Source organism: Formica exsecta, unplaced genomic scaffold (genome assembly GCF_003651465.1).
Source record: "Formica exsecta isolate Colony F162 unplaced genomic scaffold, ASM365146v1 scaffold1140, whole genome shotgun sequence".
In the NCBI taxonomy this organism is placed as follows: Eukaryota; Metazoa; Arthropoda; class Insecta; order Hymenoptera; family Formicidae; genus Formica; species Formica exsecta.
The window spans coordinates 10,313-18,436 of record NW_021848480.1 but is presented as its reverse complement, the minus strand read 5'-3'; the positions used below and the strand labels follow the sequence as shown (position 1 = coordinate 18,436).

At 34.3% G+C, this 8,124-nt stretch overlaps 1 long non-coding RNA gene and 1 pseudogene across 1 annotated transcript; both read right to left on the bottom strand.

Moving 5' to 3' along the window:
- Positions 1 to 219: 219 nt before the first annotated feature.
- LOC115237414 lies at positions 220 to 1,698 on the bottom strand. Its single transcript, XR_003884339.1, has 2 exons — positions 364 to 1,698; positions 220 to 282 (listed from the first exon to the last, which is right to left on the bottom strand). It is a non-coding gene; the product is annotated as an uncharacterized LOC115237414 (long non-coding RNA).
- Positions 1,699 to 5,995: 4,297 nt separating this feature from the next.
- Positions 5,996 to 7,427, bottom strand: LOC115237404 (annotated as a pseudogene).
- Positions 7,428 to 8,124: the final 697 nt, after the last annotated feature.

The window sequence follows — 8,124 nt, the reverse complement described above, 5'->3', positions numbered from 1 at the left end:
AAACCTCTCGCAAATGACGAGAATTTGGCTCGTAAACTGACATTTTCTATCGAGAATAACTTTATGATGCAGACACAAATCGACTAATGTGTCTATGGAGTTGTGTTAACAGATGCCCAAGTTTATTGCATGACGTCTATGATCTATTTATTTCGACCACTACTTACCGCTAAAGCCATCTATAGGAAAACGGCGGAAGCAAAGTTGTACACCTAATACATATATATTTTTATGTTTTAAAAATAATTCCTGTTTTGTCAAACGCAGAAATGTAGAGAGCATCTAAAATGTTTAAAAAATTTAATTATCATTTCCATTCTAATTAGGCTGAATAAAAGAAATATATGAAACAATTATACCAACCTGTATTTTATTAATCATCCTGTGCGTGTGGATTCTATTTTCCTTCCTGCATATTATATCTAAGAGAACAGCTAAATGCAGTATTATTATTTTATAGATCATCTGTATGTATAATTGCAGCAACTACATACTCGCTAACTTCTGGCTCATCTTCATCACTACTACTATTGATGAACTACCCCAATAAGGCATTTTATAACATTTGATGCGTACTTGATTTACTTGGATACAAAAAATCTCACTACTTAATGCGCAACATTTATATATTTGAATTTCTGAAGACGAAATACCAACATCGTAGAATGAATCTACCTTTTGAAATTTCTTTACAACCAAATAATATATGGCTTGTTCATGAAGATATTGACAATGAGGCAAATCGATCCATCGTGTAAAATACAGCAATTATTTCGTATATCCAAACTGAACAAAACTCCATTGAATACCAATTTACGATACTGACAGCTGCTGGGATTAACATTAGGCGGAAGAGGACCTCCATTATACGCTGCACATACTTGCGTAGAAAAATCAATGAGTTTGGAAAAATGAATTTGGGTACGATGTAAATTTGTTTCACGAGCTTCCATCTCTGCCATCCTATTGGAAAACTGTTGAAGAGGAAAGTTAGGTTTTCTACAGTATTTTCTGAAAATTGACATATTATTTTCATATGGGAAAGCAGAAAATGAATCAAGGGGGCCTAGCTGCCGCACATCATTTGTGAGATGAAGAAGACCGTGCACATTATATGAAATGAATGTTGAACCATAAAGATTCTCACATCGAGCAACAAATTTTTGTAGAACAAGTTCAGCAAAGTTTAAATATGCTTTTGACGGTGAAGTGGATACCAATATTCTTATGGCAGTATGCAAAAACAAAAAATGAGTATATACTTGTTGATTCAGAACACCATACGTTACTACTGGACCTGTATATAGCAGAAATTGACGAAATTCTGTTGCCTTGTATTTAGTAAATGCATGAATTGCTCTAGGATGTCTTGCAAATTCTGATGGACAATATGTTTTAAGATTCTCTAATCTTTGAGATATTATAGCAATGAATCTTGCTGATAACTTTGTGTGAAAAACGTGTATATTTACCACAAATCCATGCGGATAAAAGTTTCTTCATAACTCCCAAGCATACCAGATGCATATATTCGAAAGGAACTTGTGAAACCATATCTATAGGTAACATTGACAATGGACTTTTGCCATCTTTATGATGATCCTCATCTATACACTTGATATATTCTTCATATGTTCGGAGAGGATGATTAATACCACCAAACGTAAACCTGCCTTCACATCGTATATCTGAAACTTTACATTTTGCGGTAAGATTATCGAAAACTACATATTTTACGAGATATTTTATTTTTTATATCAAAATATGTCAGATTAAAATATAAAATAACTCAAAAAGTACTTAATGAAAAAATACTTTATTATAGTGTTTTGGAAAGCTCTCGACATAAGTTATAAGAATATGCAATGAAAAATGAGGGTTTCCATTTAAGAATTTGAAAGTGACCTTCATGTGACCTTCGAATGACTATCCAAGGTCACATCAATGGCACCATCTTATGTCCCCCTTCGAACCAAACAACTTTTGTCTGAAACGTTTTTCCGTATCTTCCATATTTTTCGAGATATTTGACTGGCTCTTTTAAAATAGACCACCCTGTAGGGATGGATGAAGACGTGCTGGGGATTTCGTCTCTCCGTAGCAATCGGCACTGCATCCATGGAGCGAGATTCCAACATCGCTCTGGAGCCGTATGTACTGTGTTGGAGTGACGTAAAGTGCGAGGTCTGAATATCTCAGTGGTAAGAGCAGTTGCCCGGAAAGCTAAAGACTCGGGTTCGATTCCCGATTCAGCCACTTGTACCTCGCATATTTTTTCAGACCCGCAAATGTTGTTTTCTAACAATTATTTGTCGGGCTGAGGAAGTGTGTAAACGCCCTACACAGATACGACAGTGCCGCTGCCACGGAAGAGATGGATGCTTGGTTCGTGCCTCTCCCGCCTTAAATCCCCCCCTCGCTTCACTCGAATCCGAGAATCGATTCCATGGGGATCGGAAGGGAACCGAAGTCCCTGACAATTCCTTTAATCAAAGAAATATGTTGGACATCGAAACGTGGGCATTGCCAGAAAACATGATTCATTTCCTCTGTGACACCACATACCCAGATAGCGAAGTCTGCCAAAAACAAATTTTATGGAAACTTGCTACAGATTTTGTTGACAAGACGAATGCAAATTTGATACAAAATCTGTTTTATCCCATGATGTCACCACAATACCAGCAGAAATGTAACAAAATCTACTTAATTACTAATCTACATAATTTGATAGCAAATTGAAGTTAAAAACCGAGCAAAGCTTGCTGACATGACTGGCATTAGATTGTCGGCAGAAACTGAGCAAGATCTAGCGTGCAGAATCTGACGGCAGATTGGCAGCAAAAACTGAACAAAACCTGCAAATTAACTATTATTTAAAATAGTATAGCTCAGTTGCTTACTGCTACGCGGCGCGTTATTCACTATCTATACCCGTATTCAAGTTTTTGTCATGAGTGTATATAAAGGGTGCGTTCGGGGAGACGCTATTCGCGCTATTTAGCGCTATCGGCTGTTCGGGGAGCTAGTTGGTAGCGCTATCAAACGCAATCATGACGTCATTAATGGTAATGTGCTACGTCATAACTGCGCGCTATCAACGCTATTCCTTCCGAGGTAGTGTGTTGGTAGCGTTAGCGTTTGCGAACTCCGTGAACACGAACGCTGCGCTGTGATCATTTAACATCTACCGAACATCTATCGTCGGATATTCTGACAGTGATAATATTTATGTACATAATGGATAATTTCATTGAAATAAATCTTCTGGATGCCGAGACTCAAGAGGAATTAAATCTGAGATTCTCACCGACTATATATAATATTATACAACTAAATAAAATCATATAAAATTGTACACAATTATATGCAAAAGAAATTAAAAATAAGAATAAAAACCAAGTAAAGAAATTCAAAATAAGAGTAAAAACCAAGTAAAGCAATTAAAACAATCATCAAACAACCATAACCTGGTATTCAACGAAACTTACCTGTTTGTGCTCTAAGAGCACTTATATATATATATATATATAGTGCTCTTAGAGCACAAACAGGTAAGTTTCGTTGAATACCAGGTTATGGTTGTTTGATGATTGTTTTAATTGCTTTACTTGGTTTTTACTCTTATTTTGAATTTCTTTACTTGGTTTTTATTCTTATTTTTAATTTCTTTTGCATATAATTGTGTACAATTTTATATGATTTTATTTAGTTGTATAATATTATATATAAGCAATTGCGAAACGGATTCTAACTTGCAATAATTTCTCATTATCAATATTAATGCAACTAATTCAATATACAATATATATTTTGGCTTTTATATAATGGTGATTGAATTTTGAAATGCTAATTCTTTATCTTCTTTGTATTTACTTTCTGTAACTTTTAATGCATGCGTTACAAATATTTTTATGCAGACAAAATATATTACAAAGTAGCTATGCAATAAACAGTAAAGATAACTAAATTATCATTAAAAGTTACAGAATAAGGGGAATGTTCTTTTTGCTTTAATGTTATATTGTTATTTCACGTGCAGATATAAGTTTTGCGACTACATTATTAAATGTTGCACGGCAAGGTGCATGTCTTGGACAAAACAGTGCATGTCTTGGTAAGAATTGTTTTAACAACCATCACTCATAATAACAATATAGTTTATACCTATTGCTTCATGCATGTATGAGACAATCTGTGCAAATTATGGTAATTATTCAGAATCACGGCTCCACCTGCAAATGGGCTGCAAATTTTTTTGATAACTTTTTATACTTAGAGAATAATGTAAATAACAATTTTTAATCGGGCGAGGCTAAAAAAAAAGTTATAGACAAAAAAGCGGAAAAAACGGGGTAATTATTTCGAATAAGGCCTTTTCTGAATTTTGACAAATATGATCGGATCTCTCGGTAAAACTGTTCGTTGTGACTCCAACAGTGATAATCAGTCGGGAAAGCACGTCTCCCATCACCCCCACCCCCCAAAAAAACCGAAAAACCCCCAAAATTACCAAAGCAAAGTGAGCTTCACCCCACAACCCAAATAAAAAAATTTGCAGCCCATTTGCAGGTGGAGCCGTGATTCTGAATAATTACCGAGGAAACATATGGTATGTGATTAATTTTATTTAGTTTTGCCTTGCTATTGGTAAGGTAATTTTTGATAATTGATTATATGCATTTTTTGTAGATGACGTGTCAGCTTTTCTGGAGCAATCTCAAAGAGAAATGGAAGAGGAGAGAGAAGAGAATCTATTGATGGAAAACAAGGAAAGTAAGTAAATTTTACAATATAAAAGGTAATCGTATTTTTTTATGAATGCTATCACTTAACATTATTTGGTTTTTATTATAGATTTTAGATGGTCTCATGAGGCAATAATGTTGTTATTAGAAGAATATAGGCTGCGGGAGTCATCCATGTCATCTGGTAAGATCAGCCACAAAAAAGCATGGAATGAAATTGCAACAATAATGAACAGCAAAGGATATAACGTCTCTGGTAGGCAGTGCATGACAAGAATGAATATATGAAACGTACATATAAAACGATCAAGGACCATAACGCGAAATCAGGCAACAACAAGCGCACGTGGAAATATTATGAAGTAAGTATTACTTTAGTTAACTTTTAGTTAACTTTTTTTGTTCTTTAATTTTTAACTTTTACTTTCTTAACTTTTCCATTTTTACTATTCTTAATGTTAATTGTTCTAATATTAATTGTTTAGGTCATGGAAAGCTTTCTTAGTGAGAAACCCTATATGGCTCCTTTAACGACAGTTTCATCAACAGGATCTATAACATCAAAGAGACCAATATCTCCAAACAGCAATAGTATTTCCACATGCGAATCTGATAATGAAGTTTATCGTAAGTAGCTATTATTCATTGTTAATTAAATATAAACATAAACAATATAAGGCTTTTTACAATTAAATATTAACATAAAAATAGAAAGGCAAATAAGAGGCAGCGTAATTAATAGAGCGCATACTTTAATAACTTTATTATTGTTAATTAAATTAGTAAGACAAAAAATATTTGTTTCCAGGTAAACGTAAAGCTACGGATGTTATGGAAAAGTTAATAGAAAACCGTCGACTAATTGAAGAGACAAAGGAAAGGAGACACAAAGAAAGAATTGAAATGCAAGAAAAACTTTTAGAGAAACTGGATAAGTTTATTGAAAAGATGTAACTAATATACTAATATACTAATATAGAGCTAGAATTTATACTAATATAGAGTTAGGAATTATTCTGGGTGTTTTCCAGCAAGGAATACAGATGACACAATGTAACACACAATACCACATGATTGGCTGTCAAATGAAGAATTTTAAAATTCTGTATTTGATAGCCAATCGTGTGATATTTTGTGTCACACTGTGTTATCTATGTACCTTGCTGGAAAACACTCATTATAATACTAATATAAAGAACTTTGTATCAAAATATTTCTTGTTCTGTTCTTGTTCTGTTATGATATATATGTTAGTATATATCTTGTTCTGAAATGTTAATATATATATATAATTTTAATAAATAAAGATACATTATACATTTCTCATTATACATTTCTTATTTGTAATGTTTCCGCTATTAAATCTCGCTTTGCGACACCTGCATGAACAGCATTACGCATATTTTCATTATTGCCTATCGCACAATCTATTTCCTGTACATCCTCATCTACTTCTATGTTAAGATCGTCACCTCTTATCAAACATATGTTGTGTAATACACAACAAGCAAGAATATGCATTGGAATTAAATCTACTCTATTCATCGCAAGTGTTGTAAGAAGACTTCGAAAGCGTCCTTTTAATAGCCCAAACGCTCTTTCAATTACTATTCTCGCTGAAGCATGCAAGAAATTGTAATTTCGTTGGCGTCCTGTCATGTGACCATTGTCACGATACGGTATTAACCAATTTTCGTGCAGTTTATACGCAAGATCACCAACTAAATGACATTCTTGTGGAAACTTTGACACATCTCCAAGATAGGATTGTACGTCCGACAGACGAAACACTCGTTGATCATGCACAGTTCCTACATGTCCAACATAGCAGTGGGTAAATTTACACGTGTGATCACAGATAGCCTGTAAAGGGACATGCAACCAATAAAGTCCAAATGATTGCACCGAGGATTCTAGTATTGAAGCAAGGTATATTCCAGTATTAAAGAAAGGTATATTACCTGAAGTTAGATTGAATGATGGCCTTTACGATTGACATACGTTTCTGGCTAATCTTTGGGAGCTAGAATGTTAATGTGCGTGCCATCAATAGCACCAATGACCTTAGGGAATCCACTGGTAGCTTCAAATCCTGCCCACACTTCATCAATTCGTTCGTTTGTAGGCCATTTTATTACATTAGGTGCCAGCTCAACAATTGCATTTACAACACGTCTTGTAATATATAATGCAGTACTTCTGCCGTCATCAAATCGTTCGGAAATCGACCTACATTCGAAAACGTTATAAACATCATTCTGTTTCTGTTGCCTACTACATGTCGAACAAAGACAGATTGATATTTGTGTCAACTGATGTTATTGATCAAAACTCTACGCTTAGTAAGCATTTTGTGCTTATTTATTACCTCCACGAAGCATCCTAAATCATGCATTAATTAATATTGCATTCTCTACTTAAATTAATTTAACTATTTTCTGTACCATAGACATTTTGACAGAAAAATATTTTAAAAAGATATCATTTACATAAGTGATACCTGAAGTGAGCCTTGAATTCTTGATTTGTCAATGCCGGCAATATTGTTTCAACATAATTGGTTACTCTACAGACTTTTCTTCTTTTTTTTAACATGTTTTCCAATATTGAAAACTCTTCATCCTTGCTATCACTTGATGACACATCTGCCAGCTGATGTATTTGCAATGCTAATAACATTGCCAAACGTCTTCTTCGATTTGCATGCATTTCACCAATCAATATTGTGAAATCTGGTTAATAACTTCCAGATTTCCGAATGCACTCCAAGAATAATTGTGTATTATTTTATATTAAAACGCTGCTTCAAGCGGCCAATCTCTTAAATATCTATATACATATATGCAATAGAAATACAAATGATAAATACAAATTATAAAACTACTTTAACCTAACATACAGGTAACGTACATATCTCTTACTTGACTGTAAAAATATAAACCCTGAATTCCATACTAACGCTACGCTAACATCGTTCATGGAGCTTGCTATCGCTATTACGCTATTGGCTCTATGAACAGAATTGATAGTGTTTGCGTCTATGACGCTAATAGTGTCTCCCCGAACGCACCCAAAGTCTGCAAAATGCCGCTAATAACACTTAGCACAGGAAGAATATAAATATCCGCGATTTCGGAGTCCGGAAAAGATCGAAAAAGATTCCTCGTCGCAAGAACAACAAGAAGAACCTCGGAGCGAGAATCCAGCGATATCGGCAATCACAGATACGACACGGGCAATAGGCGACAACATCCTCGCAAAGAAATCGTTTTGCAATAAAAACATTCGCCTTCCTTGCCTATTTGTCTGTTTAATTCAAATTATATTATTTCATCCTATACGGGCTATCCTGATAAGCCCACATAATATAATAAAT